This window comes from Somniosus microcephalus, chromosome 3 (genome assembly GCF_052327205.1).
Source record: "Somniosus microcephalus isolate GS21.2 chromosome 3, FLI_Smic_1.0, whole genome shotgun sequence".
Taxonomy (NCBI): domain Eukaryota; kingdom Metazoa; phylum Chordata; class Chondrichthyes; order Squaliformes; family Somniosidae; genus Somniosus; species Somniosus microcephalus.
In genome coordinates, this window is record NC_140989.1 from 227,581,438 (window position 1) to 227,604,066 (window position 22,629).

At 44.1% G+C, this 22,629-nt stretch overlaps 1 long non-coding RNA gene across 1 annotated transcript in view; it reads right to left on the minus strand.

Moving 5' to 3' along the window:
- Positions 1-301: 301 nt before the first annotated feature.
- The window catches only part of LOC147121752 (uncharacterized), a 60,904-nt gene continuing 38,576 nt past the window's right edge, over positions 302-22,629 (minus strand). The window contains exon 2 of the long non-coding RNA XR_015077613.1: positions 302-6,443. This is a non-coding gene — a long non-coding RNA (uncharacterized LOC147121752). The remainder of the gene's footprint in view (positions 6,444-22,629) is intronic.

A 22,629-nucleotide genomic window follows, 5' to 3' on the forward strand; every position in this document is an offset into this window, starting at 1 on the left:
GAACAGTAAGGTAAGGCCAGAAGATTCTCACAATGGGAGGAGAATACTAGAGGCTAACTGGGTCGCTGGCTAGCTGGTTTACTCAGGAGCAGCACTGAGTCAGCCTGAGAGCAGTCACCTGGTTGCCCTTTCGGGGTTCGTGCGTGGATCAGGGAGGAGAAAATAACTGAGGGGAGGGGACACGTTAAAGAGGTGACAGCAGAATCATTAATATCGAACAGCTTTCAAAAATCAAGTTTACATACTAATCTTGCGTAAGTAGCTTTGTCCTTTACCGATTCAACAGAATTGTGACAGAATAAAGTAGTACAGCAGTGATTTTATTGTGTGTCGATAAATTACATACATTTCTCAAACAACGTTCAGGGACCTGTGGGAGGACCAATGCATGTGGGTGTGCTGCTTAGATGGTTTAAACATACAAATGCCTCTAGAATTCATTTACATCCACCCTCTGTGATCAACTCTCACATTAGAACTCCCTGCGGGTCCTTTATATTGGTCTTCTATTAATTTAGATTCTGCCAGCCCAGTATCTGGGTCTGAGATTTAATAACCAACACTGGGAACATAAACTTCCAGAAACCAAATGTAAGGAAGACCAATATAAAAGCAGCTTTTTGTTTCTTTAGCAACGGGCAGTCACACCATGTGTTGGAACAATTAAGAAAATTCACAGAAATTTTTACGAGGAATTCTCCAAAAACCCGGATTACGTTTGAACAACGCATTCACAGACACAGTAGGCGTGGATAACTCTCCAAACAAACCCAAATAAAAACAAACCACGCATAACTAAAGAATTACTTATGTTTATGGAGTGGTGAGCACATGAAAACATTTCTAATTATATCACAAGGTGGAGAGGTAGAAGGATAAGAAGGAACAGGAAAGGGGGAGAAAGAGACGGAAAGCACAGTCAACAAGAATGGTTTCCAGAAGATGTTCAAAGGCAGGTAGCAAAGTGTTGTGGTTCTTGGAGAGGATTTCAGAGGTGCAGTGACACAATGATTGGCCCATGGTGGTGGAGTGGACACAGCGTGCAGTAATGCAGAGGGTCGTGGGTTGGGACGTTGTGAGCAGCATCATGGAGTGGCGAGACAAAAAAAAACCTCTGGAAATCTCAAATGAGACAATTCCACAGAGGCATCAATGGGGTCCATAAGCAGGGCACCCTTTTAGACACAGTTGGCATCTGATCCAGCGAGAGTAGGGAATGAGCAGAAAATAAAGGGATTCACACCCTTGAATAGAAAGAGGAAAAAAACCACCTCAAAAAAGAACTTGCACTTATATAGTTACCATATCCTCAGGATTTCCCAAGCATATCACAGCCAAAGAATTACTTTTTAAGTGCAGTCACTAATGGAGGCAAATACGGCAACTTTTTAAAAAATTCATTGATGGGGTATGGGCGTCACTGGCTGGCTAGGCCTGCATTTAGTGCCCATCCCTAATTGCCCTTGAGAAGATGGTGGTGAGCCGCCTTCTTGAACCGCTGCAGTCCATATGGTGTAGGTACACCCACAATGCTGTTAGGAAGGGAGTTCCAGGATTTTGGCCTAGCGACAGTGAAGGAACAGCGATACAGGTCCAAGTCAGGATGGTGTGTGGCAGACAACACCTTAGTTTAACAATTCATCCAAAAGATGGTACCTCCAATGATACAGCACTGCTTTGAAGTGACAGCCTGGATTATGTGCTCAAGTACACACTAATGACAAACTCATATCATGAAAACAGAGCACATATGTGCGAAAGATGGTTTAGAATACATTACAATTGCAGTGTCATTGCCAAGTGACTTTGCTTTGCACCATATCCACTCCATCCCTCAACAGCTTCCACCTCCATGACATCACCCACACCGGCCCCTACCGCAGCCCATCTGCTGCTGAAATTTGTCACCGCCAGACTCGATTATTCCAATGCTCTCTTGGTCACCCAGCCTTCACTCTCAGTAAACTTCAGCTCACCCAAAACTCTGCTGCCCCTGTCCTATCCCACACCAAGTCCTACTCACCCATCATCCCAGTCCTTGCTGACCTACTTAGGTTGCTACTCCCCATACACCTCAAATTTAAAATTCTCATCATTGTGTTTAATCTATTCATGGCCTCACCTCTCCCCATCTCTGCAATCTCCTCCAGCCTGACATCTCCTCCCTCCCCGAGCTCTCTGTTCCTCTGACTCTGGCGTCTTGTGCGTGCATCTCTCCACTTTTACTCCATGCTCTGGAATTCCCTCTCTAAACCTCGCCACCTCCCTCTCCTCCTTGAAAACCCCTCTTATGACCTACCTGGTTAAACAAGCTTGTGGTCATCCCTCCAAATATCTTTCTTTGGCTCAGCATCCCTTTTTTGATTATGCTTCTGTGAAATGCCTTGGGATGTTTTTCTACATTCAAGGCACTATATAAATGCAAGTTGTTGTGGTTTGTAATTATATAAAGACATAGACATTTGAAAGGCAAATTCGAAATATTAAGAAACTGGTTGTTTTGAAATCTCTTTGCATTATATTGTCCCTAAACCAAACCCATCATTGCTCGCAGTAAAACCCATCTCTGAACAGATCCAATTTTGTGTGGTGTAATCGAAAACGCAGCCATATACAATACGTTGTCTAAAGTAAGCGTCAGTGTATTATAAATTACTCAAGTAGTGCTATTCCCTTTTGTAAAACAAGCACAGGCAGATTAATAAATCAAACTCATTTTAAGATCACTACATTCATTGTTCTTGGTGCTCACACATACAGGGGATTGGCATTCTCAGATACCCAGCCCAGATTGGGCTTTGGCTATTTGCATTCCAACATTAAGATGTGCCTTAATCAGTTATGGTGGATTTGAGGGTGGAGTGGGAGGGGATTTTATTTCAAATTCTAGACAACCGACTCTGGTACAAGCTGAAATTCACATTAGAAACCTGAGCAAGGTTGTGTTCAGAAGCTGGGAATTGTGTCTGAATATTCTAAAACATCAACAAGAACATCAACAACTTCTACATTAAGGAGACCTTGGCAGCTGGCTGCTCTCATGCAGCTGGCTCAGGAGCAGCACTGTTGGCGGCCCTGGAGAGCATTGCCTGGCCGCAGTAGCTCAGCGGATTGTGGGGGTTGTGAGAGAAGGAAAGACAGAAAATAACTTCAGGAAAAAGGTGTCAACTAGGAGGGGAGGGGAGGGGGGCAGGAGAGCGAATGGATAATGTGTAGAAACTAGTGCAATGAATGACATTCCCGTCATTTACAAATGCTTTCATCCCTTAAGAAATTATTTTTCTTTCGGAAAATTTACAAGATTATCAAATTGAAGTTGATAAATTAAACTACAAAGGCATTTTGCAAGGTACATTGGATGTCTAACACCAGAACTTGTATAGTGAAGACCAAGTATTTGGGGCACATTTATACAAATGTACTTGGTGTGCCTGCTGTATGCACAGGATATTGGGGGAAGCCTGGATCAACCCACACTCCAAACTAAACAGAGTTTTTTTTTCTGGGGGTGAGGGAGTGGGATGGTGGTGAAAGGGAAATGAGTGGTTCGGACTAAGAAGGATGCAGAGAGCCTATAACTAGGCCCTTTAATAAACTGATGTTATCATTATTCATCTTGCTTAAGCTCCCTTCCTCAAAGCTGGAGCTGTGACCCAAAAAACCAGCACAAATCCACAGGATCCTTTGAAGACTTTTACTCTTGCTGCAGACACAGTAATACAATCAAACTTGCTCTGTGCAAACAAGATATCACAGCTCCTTTTGGTCTCAATTGATCACAGTGGTGGACAGGAGCACTGTGGGAGAGAGTCCTTTCGTGTCTCACTTACCAAAAAGCAAAGGTAAGCCTGAATTTAGTACTAACAAGTGTATAAGTTATAAAAATGTCACAACGCTTACCATAGAAGACTGATTCTGATGGTTTATGTCGCAAATGCGTACATAAATTACTTGAGCAGAAGACAAGTAACAAACTTTAATAGAGCACAGAAACATTTGCAACTTCACAGCCTCTCCAGAAGTAGCTGAAAAAAATTGAAGTCTCAAAATAAATTATATAAATGAGGAAAGCATAAACATAGAAAATCTAACTCCCAAGTGCAACTTTTTTTTAAACAATTTACAATCCTGAGCTGTAGGAAAGAAACAAGAGAGACCCTGAACTTAGCACAACACACAATCATCTTTTTCAGGCTGCACTTTGAACAGCCCTGGGTGGCGCTTGCAGATAATAACGGAAAAATGAACCTGTGTTCTTCGCTGCTGGAATAAGCTGTGCGTTTATACGGCTTCAATGGCAGCAGGTTACCGACAGGGGGGTCTGCTGTCACTGGAATGAGACTGACCAGGTTTGTTGGGTGGAGCTCTTAGTGACAGTGACACAAACAATGACCCTCCTTCAAGCAACCCTGTTGCCTAATCGCAATGCAGCTGATAAGCTCCAGTGAACTGGCCAATTCCCCCAAATACTGGGTATCTTAATTTGCATTTGATTGCAGCAGAATGGTGCACTAAATTGCAGTAGAGTTTTAACAAGAACAGTCATGTAAATGAAATAAAAACAGAAAATGCTGGAAATATTCAGCAGGTCAGGCAGCATCTGTCGAGAGAGAAACAGAGTTAACACTTCAGGTCGATGACCTTTCATCAGAACTGGAAAAAGTTGAAATGTTAACTCTGTTTCTCGCTCTACAGATGCTGCCTGACCTGCTGAGTGTTTCTAGCATTTTCTGTTTTTATTTCAGATTTCCAGCATGCGCAGTATTCTGCTTTTACAGTCGTGTAAATGGTTGATCCAGACGCAAATATAAATGACCACAAACTGCATTAAAGTATGCTATGATACTGAGCCACAGAGACCCAGGTCTGATTCTTGGTCAGTGCTGAGTTGGTTGATACCAGCCTGGGCAGTGATGGAAAGTGACAACATTGCTACAGAAATGCCAGGCTCAGGAGGTAAAAAAAAAAGTAAACCAGGATTCCTGCTCTTGGTCACAAATCCAGGGGCCCCTGCTGGTAGCGAGATATCACATGGATGCAGGAACGGGCTTGGAGATGCCCGACAATGGGCAAATAGCCTGTATTCACTGTTTACAGGCTTGTACTTAAATAATAGCCACTTGGACAAGGTACCTGAGGCCTTCAGGAGCCTGGGGCTATGCTCCAGAGAGAGTCATCAACCAGGACGAGGAGGAGGTAAGAGGTGAAAATGTGTCCAGTGTCAAATAGACTTGAATCCTCCACTGTCATTTTTCAGGAGTTTGGTCACATCATTGCTGACGTCAAGTGAGCTCTACTATACTGTTCACTGCTGTGGGCGGGCTGGTTCAGATTATTAAGCAAATTTCTTAGGTGCTGCAGACACAGGTTTGGCCTGCACGAAATAGACACACCATCCAAAAGCATTAATGGAAGAGCTTTTTCAGAAAACTGCTCAAGGAACAAAAATCAATGCCATACGAGCAACAGAACTGAGCTGTGGACCTGCTGCTTTCCCAGTCAGTAAAAGCAATAGCTTTCATAGCTTGGGCATTCGTGTTCCTGGTCCACCAAGGGCTAATGGAATAGTGGATTTTTAAAAAAAAAACAAGCTCTCTGGTGAGTTTTTTTCAGCCTCAGTGAGAGGGGGGTGGTACCAATCCAGATAATTATTTATTGGGAATTGATTTCAATTTATTTCAATTGAATTTTTTATTTTTTTGAGAGTTTACATGAACGTTCATTTTATGCAGCCATTCTACATTTTGATTACAAGGCACACTGATGCATCAAGGTTTCACGGTGTCGATGTGCTTGCTCTGGTGACACCAATTTTGTAGAGGAAGTTAAGAATGCTTATGACTATTGCTTTTTCTGAATGAGCTATGGTTGGTTTTCCCTCCAAGTTTTTTATCTCCCAAAGCCATTGGCTGCAACATTTCACAAGCAAAATCTGTTCAAAGCACGATTTTTCCTTTTTAAAAACAGACCAAAGTGAAACTGGTGTAAAGGTTAGTTACAGATAATCAGAATCACCTGAGATCAAATCAGATTAGTTTAGGTTAAGTTGTATTGCATAAATTCAGATTATATCAAATTTTAAAAAAAATTCTCTCTCCAATCATTTTGTTTTCAAAAATCGGATCACACGCAGCCTTAGATTCAAAGCTGACCCTGTGACCTTAACAGGTAGCAGTCCAGTGGTTCGAAGAGTTGTGTGGTTTTAGGCGAGCACTACTGGTAAAGTTTGAACCCGCTCCCTTGGGCAGGCTCTGTGATGATGGGAGGTGCGGTGTGGGTGGCTTCAGGTGCTGGGCGCTGGTATGAATCCGTGTGGTTTTCCCGGTTCTCGCGTAGAAAAGAAGGGACAGATGACGTCTTTATGTGAATGATTTTGGTGGCCATTACTTCACAATCAATCTGCATCATCACCTCATGATCTTTTGGCTCATTGATTAAATGTTCTGAAATACAAACACAGAGTGACAAATTAGCAAGCACGCAGAGTGGAATGCTGTGTTCTCTTATTTATAAACTAAAGCACTACAAACCCTTTGCAATGATTTGGTCCAGTCTTTGAATCCTGATATGAAACATACCGTTACCCTTCCCTGCACCGTTGCCAATCTGAGTTCAGTGAGTTGAGTAGCTCCACTTTCAAGCTGAAAATGTGTATTTTTTTTTTCCATGTACCAACCAGTGGGAGTGGTTTAAAAAAAAAAGGGCCAAATTACAGTTTATTTCCTCAACCCCTTTTCGATCTCAGTTAACTGCTTCCTGAGTCTATATTGAAATAATTGCCAGTTGTAACGGCAACCTAAACAACTAGTTACAACATGAAGATAACTGGTACAAATATATTAAAGGGCGAAGTTCAAAGAAATGAGTGTACAACTGAAGTAAATAGATTTGAGGAGGATATTCATCAAGACTACAATGGAAGACAAGTATAACATCTTAAAAAGGAATAATGCTGAGCATGCAGGACAAATGCATACTGAAGACCAGCAAGCACAGACTAAACAAGTGTGACCTTTAATGGATTAACATGCAAACTAAAGCTGAAATTAGGAGGAAAAACGACATCTACAATCTTGCAGAAAGGGAAAGGGCAACTGGGATGAATTTAAGAACATGCAGAAACACATCAAAAGAGTGATTTGAAGAGTTAAGAAAGACCTATAAAAGAGCAAAGTGAGAGAGGCAAAACTTAAAAGTATTTTAGTACTACAAGAGGGCTGTCAGTGAAGAGATGAGAACATTAAAAGATATAAGCAGTTTTGAAGCCGGAGACAAACATGAAATATTAAATATTCTGATTTACTACTTCCTCAAAGTATTCACAATTGTAAACACAAACAAGAAAGAACCAAGGCAAAATTTGTGACTTCAATATAAATTATATCTAAGTTCTAGACAAGCTGAAAGGGGTTACAACAAATCAATCCCCAAGAATAGATGGTCTTCACCCTAGAGTTCTGAGAGAGACCAGAGAGAATTGTGAGGCATTGACAATCATTAGCAGAGAGTCAATGGACATTGCAACGTTCTACCTATAAAGTGTGATCTAAACTTGGATTGGGCTTTCAGATAGAGTAGTGGAGGTGAAAATCCTGGAATCACTTAAGAAACAATTAAATGCAGCAATTGCGGGGGCGGGGGGGGGGGGGGGGGAGTGACTGTAGGGTCTTTCTGGATGGATACACTACCTAATCACGAAGATAGAACTTGCATTTCTATCGCACCTTTCACAACCTTAGGGTATCCCAAAGCGTTTCACAGCCAATGAAATACTTATGAAGTGCAGTCACTGTTGTAATGTAGGGAAACGTGTCAGCCAATTTGCGCACAGCAAGGTCCCACAAACAGCTCTGAGTTAAACGGCCTAATATTCTTGTTTCAGTGATGTTGGTTGACTACCACACCCAGCTAACTGGACTCCAGTCACTGCTCCTGGAGTGTGTGTCTAACTCAATCTCAGATTTCTCTGAATACTTCTTTGGTTTGGCTGCTCAGAGGGGTGACCTATTACCCGGACAGGACATGCTCATGTGATTTTGCCTCCCCTTGCAGGGAGATGCAATACCCTCTGCTTGGCACAATGATCAGAAATGGAGCGAAGTAGGGGGATTAAATTTGTATCTCGTCTGTGGCATTGGTACTGCTTTAAGACTCAGTGCCAGCAAATCCCCGAACCATTCGCTTTAGTCACAAAAAAGTAAAGCATTTTCGCAGCCTGGTACCCATCTGTTCATTCTAGACACATTTCCTGCTTTGAGGGGGATTTAATTTACAGCTCATGCGACAAACATGAAGACAAAAACGCTATGTTTAAAAACTCTGAACTGTACTCCTACTGGACCATCGAGCAATCATAGAACTTTGCAGCTGAAAAAACTATTAATTAGACTTTAAAAAAATTTACCTTGCCTGCCAAAATGAAGAATTAATTTGGATTGTACATTCACAGTTGACAGAAATTCAAACATACGAAGGCAATTTACAAACAGCAACAATTTTGTGCAAATATTAGTTAAGGAAACCAAAACTATTTCTGACATTTTCCACTCATTCAGATTTCAGTCACAAAATGCCATACACTTTGAAGTAAATATCTTACGTGAAACAAAACAGCAATTTACTGGGATCTGGACCGTCTAACTAGAGAGCACTTCATTTGCAGTTTAAAAATAAAGGGAGATTCTTGATAAGAAGAATGTACTTAAAATTTCTAAAATCATGGAAGCAGCGTTTGAGACCTTTGCCAGTGCTCGTGTATATCTGTATCCGAACCTGGTCAAATTTAAAGCAAACATAAAAATAGTAAGAGCTTAACTGTGCTGGGTCAGATAATCTCAGCCAGAGCAGCAATAGAGGTCACGATGGACCCCAACAGCCCAGGACTAGAGAGGAGCAAAACCCACTGCCAATCACTATCAAATGCACAGGATTGGGTTACAATGCGATGCCTTCTACTTCTTCTGGAATAGCCTGCAAACACTCATTGCCCGAATGGCCACTTGGGTCAGACAATGGAGAACACCGTTCGGACAGGACAGCATGTGAGAAAATTGGAGGGGGGCCAGAAAGGAAGATATCGGAAATAATGTCATTTATTTGTGTGAGGATAACGCAACTTAAGTTTTTAAGGTTATTTTCCTCAAATTAATAGATTAAGTTTCATCACATCAAACGCCATCCATGGCTAAAGACATAAATCAAGAATTTGCCTTTATGTAGCACCTTCTACATCCTCAGGACATCTCAAAACATTTCACAGCCGATGAATTGCTCTTCTGAAGTGCAATCACTGTTTGTTACGTAGGCAAATGTGGCAGATAATTTGCACACAATGAGGGTCCAGAAAGTGCAAATGAGAGACGGCCAACCTGCTCGGAGGGCTATGCCAATGCCGCTCGGAGAACGCTTATGGGGTAGGGTGCGACAGAGCCTCGAGGTCAATGTTCCTCCAGATATCCCTCCTTCCTTCCGAGTTTCTAATCTGAGCGAACTACCTGAGGTTAGATATCTAGCAACGTGGGGATGGGAGGCCTCTGCACTTCATCGCTCAGTGGCAGCACCTGGTGCTCCTCTGTCCTCTATTACTACATTGCCATGCAGATGTGTTTTTAAAAAACTTTTTCACATTTTATAAAGGTTTAAACTAAAATGGCAGGGGGTTGGGAACCTGTGCAGGGAGACAGAGGAAAGGGAAGCAAGGATAGAAGCAAAAGACAGGAAGGAGAAAAGCAAAAGTGGAAGTCAGAGAAATCAAGGGTGTAAATCAAACATGGCCGCAGTAAACAATAATTCTAAAAGGTCTAAGTGTGTTAAAAAAACAAGGCTGAAAGCTTTGTGTCTTAATGCAAGGAGCATTCGTAATCAGGTGGATGAATTAGCTGTGCAAATAGATGTAAACGGATATGATATAATTGGGATTACGGAGACATGGCTCCAGGGTGACCAAGGCTGGGAATTCAACATCCAGGGGTATTCAATATTCAGGAAGGACAGGCAAAAAGGAAAAGGCGGTGGGGTAGCATTGCTGGTTAAAGAGGAGATTAACACAATAGTAAGGAACGAAATTAGCTCTGATGATGTGGAATCTGTATGGGTAGAGCTGAGAAATACCATGGGGCAGAAAACGTTAGTGGGAGTTGTATACAGACCCCCAAACAGTAATGCTGAGGTTGGGGATGGCATTAAACGGGAAATTAGAGATGCACGCAATAAGGGCACAGCAGTTATCATGGGTGACTTTAATCTACATATAGATTGGTCTAAACAAATTAGTAACAATACTGTGGAAAAGAAATTCCTAGAGTGTATACGGGATGGTTTCCTGGACCAATATGTCGAGGAACCAACTAGAGATCAGGCCGTCTTAGACTGGGTATTATGTAATGAGAAAGGGGAATTACAGACTGACATTGGTAGTGGGAAAAATGCTAGAGTCCATTATAGATGTAATAGCAGAGCACTTGGAAAACAGTGACAGGATCGGACAAAGTCAACATGGATTTACAAAAGGTAAATCGTGCTTGACTAATCTACTGGAATTTTTTGAGGATGTAACTGGTAAAATAGATAAGGGAGAACCAGTGGATGTGGTGTATTTGGACTTTCAGAAGGCTTTTGATAAGGTCCCGCATAAGAGATTAGCGCGTAAAGTTAAGGCACATGGGATTGGGGGCAAGGTACTGACTTGGATAGAGAACTGGTTGGCAGACAGAAAGCAAAGAGTTGGAATAAACGGGTCTTTTTCCGAGTGGCAGGCAGTGACTAGTGGGGTACCGCAGGGATCGGTCCTTGGACCCCAGCTATTCACAATATATATTAATGATCTAGACAAGGGAACTAGATGTAATAGCTCTAAATTTGCAGATGACACAAAGCTGAGTGGGCGTGTGTGCTGTGAGGAGGATGCCGAGAAACTCCAGGATGATTTGGATAGGTTGGGTGATTGGGCAAAAGCATGGCAGATGCAATATAACGTGGATAAATGTGAGGTTATCCACTTTGGTGGCAAAAACAGGAAGGCAGGTTATTATCTGAATGGCAATAGATTGGGAGAAGGGGAAGTGCAACGAGACCTGGGTGTCCTTGTACACCAGTCGCTGAAGGTAAGCATGCAGGTGCAGCAGGCGGTTAAGAAGGCAAATGGTATGTTGGCCTTCGTAGCGAGAGGATTCGAGTACAGGAACAAGGATGTCTTGCTGCAGTTGTACAGGGCCTTGGTGAGACCACATCTTGAGTATTGTGTGCAGTTTTGGTCGCCTTATCTAAGGATGTTCTTGCCATGGAAGGAGTTCAGCGAAGATTCACCAGGCTGATACCTGGGATGGCAGGAATGACGTATGAGAGACTGGGACGATTGGGCTTGTACTCGCTGGAGTTTAGAAGAATGAGAGGGGATCTTATTGAAACTTATAAAATTCTGACAGGACTGGACAGACTAGATGCAGGAAGGATGTTCCCAATGGTCGGGGAGTCCAGAACCAGGGGTCACAGTCTAAGGATAAGGGGTAGGCCATTTGGGACAGAAATGAGGAGGAATTTCTTCACCCAGAGAGTGGTGAACCTGTGGAATTCTCTACCACAGAAGGCAGTAGAGGCCAATTCATTAAATATATTCAAGAAGTAGTTGGATATATTTCTTAAGGCTAAAGGGATCAAGGGGTATGGGGAGAAAGCAGGGACAGGGTACTGAAATTGTATGATCAGCCATGATCACATTGAATGGCGGAGCAGGCTCGAGAGGCCGAATGGCCTACTCCTGCTCCTATCTTCTATGTTTCTATGTTTAATTAGCAATCTTGTTGTGCGAGGCCCCTTGGGTCGGAGCGATCATAATATGATAGAATTCTTCATTAAGATGGAGAGTGAAGTAGTTGATTCAGAGATTTGGGTACTGAATTTAAATAAAGGAAACTCTGATGGTATGAGGTGCGAGTTGGCTAGGATGGATTGGGGAATGTTACTTAAAGGGTTGATGGTGAATAGGCAATGGAAAACATTTAAAGATCACATGGATGAACTACAGAATTTGTTCATCCCTGTTTGGCATAAAAATAAAACAAAAAAGGTGACTCAACATTGGCTAACAAGGGAAATTAGGGATAGCATATGATCCAAGGAGAGGACATATAAATTGGCCAGGAAAAGCAGCAAACTTGAGGATTGGGAGCAGTTTAGGATTTAGCAAAGGAGGACAAAGGGATTAATTAAGAGGGGGAATATAGAGTATGAGAGTAAGCTTGCAGGGAACATAAAAACTGCCTGTAAAAGCTTCTATAGATATGTGAAGAGAAAAAGGTTGGTAAAGTCAAGCGTAGGTCCCTTGCAGTCAGAATCAGAGGAATTTATAATGGGGAACAAAGACATGGCAGAACAATTAAATACATACTTTGGTTTTGTCTTCACAAAGGAGGACACAAATAAACTCCCAGAAATGTCAGGGAACATAGGGTCTAATGAGAGGGAGGAACTGAATGAAATCAGTATTTGTAGGGAAATGGTGTTAGGGAAATTGACAGGATTGAAGGCCAATAAATCCCCAGGGCCTGATAATCTACATCCTAGGGTACTTAAGGAAGTGGCCCTAGAAATAGATGCATGCATTGCTGGTCATCTTCCAAAATTCTATAGACTCTGGAACAGTTCCCATGGATTGGAGGGTAGCTAATGTAACCCTGCTATTTAAAAAAGGTGGTAGAGAAAAAAACGGGTATTTATAGACTGGTAAGCCTGTCATCGGTAGTGGGGAAAATGCTAGAGTCCATTATAAAAGATGTAACAGCAGAGCACTTGGAAAACAGTGACAGGATCGGACAAAGTCAACATGGATTTACAAAAGGTAAATCATGCTTGACTAATCTACTGGAATTTTCTGAGGATGTAACTGGTAGAATAGATAAGGGAGAACCAGTGGATGTGGTGTATTTGGACTTTCAGAAGGCTTTCGATAAGGTCCCGCATAAGAGACTAGCGTGTAAAGTTAAAGCACATGGGATTGGGGGTAAGGTACTGACTTGGATAGAAAACTGGTTGGCAGACAGGAAGCAAAGACTTGGAATAAACGGATCTTTTTCCGAGTGGAAGGCAGTGACTAGTGGGGTACCGCAGGGATCGGTGCTAGGACCCCAGTTATTCACAATATATATTAATGAGGGAACTAGATGTAATATCTCCAAGTTTGCAGACGACACAAAGCTGGGTGGACGTGTGTGCTGCGAGGAGGATGCAAAGAAACTCCAGTACGATTTGGACAGGTTGGGCGATTGGACAGATGCATGGCAGATGCTGTATAATGTGGATAAATGCAAGGTTATCCATGTTGGTGGCAAAAACAGGAAGGCAAATTATTATCTGAACGGCAATAGATTGGGAGAAGGGGAAGTGCAACGAGACCCGGGTGTCCTTGTGCACCAGTCGCTGAAGGCAAGCATGCAGGTGCAGCAGGCGGTTAAGAAGGCAAATGGTATGTTGGCCTTCATAGCGAGAAGATTCGAGTACAGGAGCAAGGATGTCTTGCTGCAGTTGTACAGGGCCTTGGTGAGGCCACACCTTGAGTATTGTGTGCAGTTTTGGTCGCCTTATCTGAGGAAGGATGTTCTTGCCATGGAGGGAGTGCAGCGAAGATTCACCAGACTGATACCTGGGATGGCAGGAATGACGCATGAAGAGCGATTGGGTCGATTAGGCTTATATTTGCTAGAGTTGAGAAGAATGAGAGGGGATCTCATTGAAACTTATAAAATTCTAACAGGACTAGACAGACTAGATGCAGGAAGGCTGTTCCCGATGGCGGGGGAGTCCAGAACCAGGGGTCACAGTCTAAGGATAAGGGGTAAGCCATTTAGGACTGAGATGAGGAGGAATTTCTTCACCCAGAGAGTGGTGAACCTGTGGAATTCTCTATCACAGAAGACAGTTGAGGCCAATTCATTAAATATATTCAAGAAGGAGTTAGATATATTTCTTAAGGCTAAGAGGATCAAGGGATATGGGGAGAAAGCAGGGACAGGGTACTGAATTTGGATGATCAGCCATGATCGCATTGAATGGCGGAGTAGGCTTGAGGGGCCAAGTGGCCTACTCCTGCTCCTATCTTCTATGTTAAATAAATTGAAGTAATTGAGCAGAATCAGATTTCTGCCCAAGTACAGAAACAAACGGGCACACAGCATTACAACAAAGACAGTTTATTTTCTGGGTACTGGTAGAACTAGTCATGAGATGACAAGATGAGAACTGATGGCTCAAAAGTACTATGGAGTAATCCTTTTGCAAGGAAGCTTGAACAACTGTCACTGACATTAGCAATGCAAAGTACACATGTAAACGGGAACAAGAGAGGGGGGTGCAATCAGTGGAACCAAAGGGAATCAGCATCCACACTGGGGTGGAGAATAGTTCCCAGAATTCTTGAATCTCCCCTACAACTTCTCTTCAGTACCTTCAAAGGGTCCTCAGTCAGAAGCGACAGATAGGGAATCCTGCCAATTCACGTGACTGTGTGTAAGGCACGCCTAAAGGTAATTCATATTTTGGAACAAGTCCATGTGTATAATTCTCTCTGACTGGGCTACCTTCCAGAGCAGTTTATAGTGGGCTGGGTTGGAAGAAAAGGCTGATACCATGTGGCACAGATAAAGCGATCAATAGGTCAGTCTATGCCTGCAACCAAGGGGACCCCAATTGAGAATCCCAAAATACAAGGTGCAGATTAAGTTCTATGGTTATCCTGATCAGCATTTTAACCTCTTTCAATATTACATCCCAGATCAGTAGAACTTGTGAAGAGACCCAAAATATAAACAAGATATTGCCAGCAAATGTCAGATACCACTGGATTTAATATTAAACAGTACAGTTTTGTCATTGGAATCCAATGATATGTAACATTTGTGCAGAGATTATGAGGAGAGCTGGCAGGAAATATGGCGCAATGTCTTTACTTGTCCCTCTCCCAGCCTGTAGCAGGTTGTTGATGTTGTGACCCATGCATTGTCTCATTCCTCTTCTGCAATTAAACAATCACTGTAACTCCCCGATACATTGTATAACAGTTCAATCGACTCTCAGAAAGCAAAATGGAAGAAAAGCAGAGACCAATTTTCTGTCGGATGTGAATACTGGAAAAGAGACTTTCCAGCTGTTTTTCTACAGTGCATGGCTTAGGTAAGAGAGGGAAATCTGAAGATGTCAATAAAAATTACTACCTTCAAGGTAAAACTTACGCTGAAGTGATCCATATACCACATACATTACTTCCCCAAAAACAGGGCGAGATAGGATGCTCAAACTAGGTGCCTGACTGGACAGAGGATGGTACTTTGTGGGCAGAAATGTGTAATTAAAAGGGATCGACAGCCTGCTTACTGTTATCCAGTGAGAAGATGCCTAATTTGCATAATTGTTCATCATAATCCAATCCTTCCATCCCCTCAATCATTCTGGTAGCTCTCTTCTGTATCCTTTCAATAGTTGCAACATCCTGTTTGCACTGCGGTGACCAGAACAGTACACCGTATTCTAAGTGCGGCCATACCAATGATTTGTAAAGTGGCAGGATTACCTCACTATTTCAGCTCAATATTGACCTTTTAATACATCCCAACATCTGATTTGTGTTGCTCACTGCCGTCGAGCATTGTTGCGATAGTTTCAGTTTATCATCAATCAGGTCCCCCAGGTCGGTTTCATTTTCAAAACACATTATTTTCTTTCCATTTAAGTAATAGTCCCTTCCTGGATAGTTTGTCGCCATGTGAAGCATTTCTTTGCATTTCTCTACATTGAATTTCGTCTGCCACCTGTCTGCCCAATACCCAAGTATAATCAAATCCTCTTCTAGCTTATCCTGTTCAGCTTTCAGCTACTGCCTTCATTAGCTTTGTATCAAATGCAAATTTAGCCACTGTGCTTGTGACTCCTAGTTCCAGATCATTTGTTAAGATAGTAAGCAATAGAAGTCCCAAAACTGACCCCTGTGGGGCCCCACTGGTAACATCCTCTCAGGCTGATTCTTGTACCACCACCCTCTGGGTTCTGTCAGTCAACCAATTACGTATCCATTGTGAAATATTTCCACTGATTCCGCTTTCTTTATTTCCAGTACCAGCCTTTCCAGAGGAATGTATCCAAGGCCTTATTGAAAACCACATCCACCGACTTACTCTCATCAAACTCCTTTGTCACACCCTCAAAGAAAACCAGTAAATTAGATTGGCGAGACCTCCTCTTCATGAACCGATGTTGGCCATCTTTTAGGATTTTATTTCTAATCAGATGCTCCATAATCTTATCTTTACAAAGGGTTCCGTAACTTTACCCGCAATGGACGTCAAACTCACTGGTCTGTGTTGAGTCCGTGTATAATAAGACACAGACTGCGGAGAACGGTACAACAGGTGTTTACTCAACGTGGCTCACACTGCAACTGATCTGTACAGATTACGACTCAGTGCTATATACAGGTGTGGTCACTGCCGGTACTGCAGTATACATGAGCTGTAAAAGATAGTTCCCCTTAAAGGTACATACATTACAATTCCTCCCCTTTTAGATTAACAGTACCATAACACTCATTTAACAATTAAATATCAAACTAATTACAATTAACACTTTTAACATGCAACATTAGCTGAAAATAGTCTATTTATATATTCAGTCTTTGGGGAGGCTTCCTGATCCTTTCTGGATAGCGCCTTTCCCGAGTGTCTTGCTCTTGGTGCGGAGGCGAGTCTGGCCCCCTGTCGTCGGTTGGTTCATCAGCTTCCGATGCTACTGATTCTGGGGTAGATGCGACCTGTACGTTGGGTTCATCACCAGGTATGTATGGGCGAGGCATGGGGTTGACTTGTTCCTGTGACTCTAGGATCTGGTCAGCATGGCGTCTCACGATGCTCTCCCCAACGTCCACTGTGTACATTAGTGGGCCCTGCCGTGTGCATATCGTTCCTGGCTGCCATTTTTCTGTTCGGTAGTCGCGGGCCAAGACTGGTTGCCCTACATTGAAGCTCCTTGTTGGCTTCTCATGGATGTGCTGGAATTGCTTACTCTCAACATCTCTTCGTACGTTTGGTCTGAGCAAATCCGGGCGAGATCTTAACCTTCGGTTAAAAGAACATCATGGCTGGGGCCTGGTTGGTGACTGCATGTGTCGCATTCCGCTAGGCGAACAGGAAATTGTCCACCTTGTGCTGCAGCGGAATGTTGTCATTGTACATAGCCTTTATTGCCTTCTTAAAGGTTTGTACGAACCTCTCAGCCAATCCATTTGTGGCTGGATGATACGGGGCGGATGTGTAATGCCTTACCCCATTCTTTTTCAAGAACCTCCGGAACTCTTCGGACACAAACTGTGGTCCGTTGTCGGAGCAAATCTGTTCTGGCAAACCATTCCTGGCAAAAATGGTCCGTAGGACTGCAATAGTTTTCTCCGTGGTGGTGGAGGACATTTTGATGACCTCAGGCCATTTCGAGTGCGCATCCACGGCTATTAAAAACATTGAGTCCATGAATGGACCAGCAAAATCAATATGCACCCATTGCCATGGAGATGAGGGCCACTCCCATGGGTGTAGAGGGGCCTGTGGTGGTGCATTTTGGACTTTCTGGCATCCTGAGCAGCTCTTGGTCAGGTCCTCAATTTGTTTATCGATTCCCGGCCACCACACACAAGCCCTGGCTAGGCTTTTCATTTTTACCCTCCCAGATGACCCTCATGAAGCTCATTGAGCACTCTATCCCTTAACTTGGGTGGAATTACCACTCGGGATCCACACATCAAGGTCCCCCGGCACACTGACAGCTGTTCTCTCCTTGTCGAGAATGCTGGCAACAGTGAGTCGCCATGTGCTGGCCATCCCTTCACCGTCAAATCATATACCCGAGACAGTGTCGGGTCATTTCGGGTTTCCTTTTCGATACAAGCGTTAGTTACCGGTAGGTATTCAACTATAGTCGAATGGAATATTTTGACAGGATCCACTGCTGGTGCTTCCTCCGCAGTAGGCAGTGGCAGGCGTGATAGCCCATCAGCATTTCCATGCTGTTTCGTGCCCTTATATTCAATCTCATAGTGGTGCGCCCCTAGAAAAAGTGACCATCTTTGTAGTCGTTGCGCTGTCATCACCGGAACGCCCTTCTTCGGATTAAAAATGGAGACAAGAGGCTGGTGATCAGTCAGCAAGGTGAATTTCTGCTCGTGCAGATAGTGATTGAACTTTTTCACTCCCCACACTAGGCTGAGGGCCTCCCTGTCAATCTGGGCGTAGTTACGCTCGGCTGAGGTTAGTGATCGTGACGCAAAGGCTATTGGCCTCTCTGAGCCATCCGAGAATTTGTGCGACAGCACCGCTCCAATGCCGTAGGGTGACGCATCACATGCCAACCGAATTGGTAATGCTGGGTTGTAATGGGCCAATACCTCTTTCGATGTGATTAGTGTTTTGCTCTTCTGGAAAGCTCGTCTACATTCGTCACTCCACTTCCATGGCACCCCAGTTTGCAGTAGGGTGTTCAGTGGGTGTAGTATTGTAGGCAAATTTGGCAAGAACTTATGGTAGTTTACCAGCCCGAGGAACGACCTCAGTTGTGACACATTTTCCGGTGCTGGAGCCTTGACTACTGCCTCAATCTTCTCTGGGGACTTATGTAACCCCTCTTTATCGATAACGTGGCCACAATATGAGATCAGTTTTCTAAAACACTCGCATTTGGGGCGGTTAGCTTGGAGCCCATATTCCTGCAATCTAGTGAGCACCTGCTCCAGGTTGGCAAGGTGATCACTGTCATTTTCGCCCGTGACCAGGATGTCGTCCAAATAACACTGGGTCCCTGGGATCCCTTGCAGGACTTGTTCCATTGCCCTCTGCCAAATAGCTGGAGCTGATGCTACCCCGAATACCAGCCGGTTGTATTGGTAGAGACCTTTATGGGTGTTGATTGTGAGGTATTTTTTTGATGCTTCTTCTACCTCCATTTGCAGATACGCCTGGGCCAGATCAATCTTAGTGAAGCGTTTCCCTCCAGATAGCGAGGCGAAAATATCTTCAATCCGCGGAAGTGGATATTGTACGGTGTGAAGGACCGGGTTCACTGTTACCTTAAAGTCCCCACGGATGCGAACCTTCCTTGGTTCCCCAGGCGTGCTGCTCAATGACTTTTTCATCACAGGGACGATGTGTGTAGCCCACTAGCTCCAGTCTACCTTGGACAGTACACCTGAACGTTCCAGACTCTCCAGCTCTGCTTCAACGGCTGGGCGGATCGCATAAGGTACCAGTCTGGCCTTAAAAAATTTTGGGCTTGCGTTTTCTTCAATTTTAATCGTCGCTGTCATGCCTTTTAGTGTTCCGAGTCCTTGCTGGAACACTTTTCGCGTCAGTTAGGATCTTTGACAGTCGCCCAGGTGTGACGTCATCATCCTTTTTGTCAGCCACAGTCAGTGCCTGTATGGCATGCCAATCCAGTTGTATTTTCCGGATCCATTCATGTCCCAGTAATGGTGGTCCTCCATCTTGCAATACATACAGGTCTAGTTTTGGTGTTTCCTTACCGTTATATATAACAGTCACCCTTATTTTTCCTTTGGGGTAGACTTTTTGCCCCGTGTACGTCTTCAAAATAATTTTTGTGTCTCTCAAGGGTATGTGTGAGAATAGCCGCTCGTAGTCTCGTCGGTTTATGACTGTTAGGGCTGATCCTGTGTCCAATTCCATCTTTACCTGGACTCCTGCTATCTTGAGAGTGACCCAAATGGTTCGGTGATCCTCCGTTGTGATCACATTATGTAGTTTCAGACAACTCAGTTCCCTGCTTTCGGAGTCGTTATCACTCTTTTGTTCGTCTGAACTATTCTCCGTCATCTTATGTACCTTCTTGTACTTTCCTTTGGTAGGTTTCTTATTGCTGGTTTTCTTTCCTGACCTGCAGACTCGTGCTATGTGTCCTACTTTTCCACACTGTCTGCACACTTTATCTTTGAACCAGCAATCATTCTGGTCGTGTGTTGTTCTGCCGCAGCGATAGCACTTCTCTGTTCCATATGACATTTCGTTTGTGCCATGTTCTTGCAGTCTCTGTTGTATCTCTGCAGCGCCCCGTGCTGCTGCTTCATATGATACCGCAATGCTGAAAGCCTTTTCCAGCGTAAGGTCCTTTTCAGATAAAAGCCGTTTCTGGGTTCCTTCACTTTGAAGCCCACACACAAACTTGTCCCTTAAGGTATCTGCCAGTCCCGCTCCAAACTGGCAGTGTTTCGATAGTTTGCGCAGTTCTGTTAAATAATCAGCATTGCTTTCATCCTTATGCTGGTTCCGTTTGTGAAACTTGAATCTTTCTGCTATCAGCAGCGGTGTGGGGTTTAAATGTTCCTTTATTATCGTTACTATGTCTTCAAAACTCTTTTCCATTGGCTTCGTTGGGGTTACTAGATTTCGTAATAAACCATACGTCTTTGCACCCATTAAATTTAACAATACCGACGCTTTCTTGTCATCTGACACCTCATTTGCCTTGCAGTACGCCTCTATTCGTTCGACATATGTAGTCCAATCTTCGACTTCATTGTCAAATGCGGTGATACTGCCACTCTTCGGCATTTTGGGTGTGGTTTAAAATGGCGTCTCCCAATGGCTTAAAATGGCGTCTCCCGCGATTTCCTTCCTCCCCCGCTGCTGCCAACGCCGCTCCCGGTGGTTCTCGTGGCAATGGCAGCGCCCTGTAGGTTTCGCGCGCTTTTCCTGCGCTGCTGCCAACGCCGCTCTCGGCGGTCCTCGTGGCAATGGCGGCGCCTCGCGGGTTTCTGCGCGTCTCTCTCTCCCTCTCTCCGACGCTGCTCAGCCCCTGAACACCGGCTGCACCCTGTGCGCTCTGCTCTCTCTCTCCCCCGTCGACGCTGCTCGGCCCTTTGCTGTGCTGCTCGGTCAGGCTCTAGCCCGCCGCTGTCCGGGAAGGGTCTGCGCACTACCTGTTGCCAGCCCGTTTCGCTGGATCACCTCGACTGGAAAGCCAAGCCTGGCTCTCGACAGCCACCCCCGCAATCCTCGAGTCTCTGCTGGATGACTGGGCGGTTGCCCGTGGTCGACGCCCGAGTCTCTGGCCTTGACCTCCAATCCAATGATCTCCAGGAACGAATCCCCGGGAGGTGATGCAGAGTTGCAGGTAGGTTTGAACCTGCCTCGTTGCCAATGTTGCGTCCGTGTATAATAAGACACAGACTGCGGAGAACGGTACAACAGGTGTTTACTGAACGTGGCTCACACTGCAACTGATCTGTACAGATTACTACTCAGTGCTATATACAGGTGTGGTCACTGCCGGTACTGCAGTATACATGAGCTGTAAAAGATCGTTCCCCTTAAAGGTATATACATTACAGTCTGCAGTTTACTGGGTCACTTCTGTTACCTTTAAAGGAGTAACATCCATCTTCCTCCTGTCCCAGGCACCTCTTCAGTACTCAGTCATTTCTGGAAGATCTTGTGAGTTCTTGCAACTTCTTCCCTTATTTCCTTAAGGATCCTCGGATGCATCTTTTCCAGTCCCTGAGATTTATTTACCTTAAATTTGCAAATTTGGTGCCCTGCTTGTCAGTTGACCTATTCAGTATATTCCGAATGCCTCTCCAGCGGAGGCAGATATTAGGTCTGGGGCAAGGGCTCCATCATAGTTGCTAACAGTAACAGGCCACAATGTGCACTGCTCGAGCAAGAGAAGCTGGGATTGTTCTCCTTAGAGCAGAGAAGGTTAAGAAGAGATTTAATAGAGGTGTTCAAAATTATGATGGGTTTTGATAGCGTAGACAGGAAGAAACTGTTTCCACTGGCAGGAGGGTCATGCTGGTAGTAATGTGAAATAACAACAGAAAATGCTGGAAACACTCAACAGGCCAGGCAGCATCCGTGGAGAGAGAAACAGAGTTAACGTTTCAGGTCTGTGACCCTTCGTCAGGACTGAGTTATTTCAGATTTCCAGCATCCGCAGTATTTTGCCATTGTGGTAGTAATGTGAATTGTGTCTGCAACACCCTCTAGTTCGTTTCCACATCAAATAAGTTACCTGTCTTCTCCTTGGTAAAAACTTAGTTACTTTTGATTCAGTTTACTAGCCTGGCTTACAGGTGAATGACACCACACTTTACCAACAAATCTTCTCAAAGAGCTGAAGCCGATTTCCTCAAAAGTGACCTGACCTCTTAAATGACTATTGTTGTTCAATACTGGCAAGATAACAGGGTTTGATATTAGCTGAATCTACAAAGTCCTTGAACGTGTTGTCCAGTCTGCAACCTTTGACCGGTTGACCATACCATCCTCCTCCAACGTCTCTCCACCGTCATCCAGCTGGGTGGAACTGCACTCATCTGGTTCCATTCTTATCTATCCAGTCCTAACCAGAGAATCACCTGCAATGGCTTCTCTTCCCACTTCTGCACAGTTACCACTGGTGTACCCAAAGGCTCTATCCTTGGCCCCCCCTCCTATTTCTCATCTACATGTTGCCCCTCGGCAACATCATCCGAAAACGTAGCGTCAGTTTCCACATGTACGCTGACGACACCCAGCTCTACCTCACTACCACCTCTCCCGACCCATCCACTGTCTCTGATTTATCAGACTTGCTTGTCTGACATCCAGT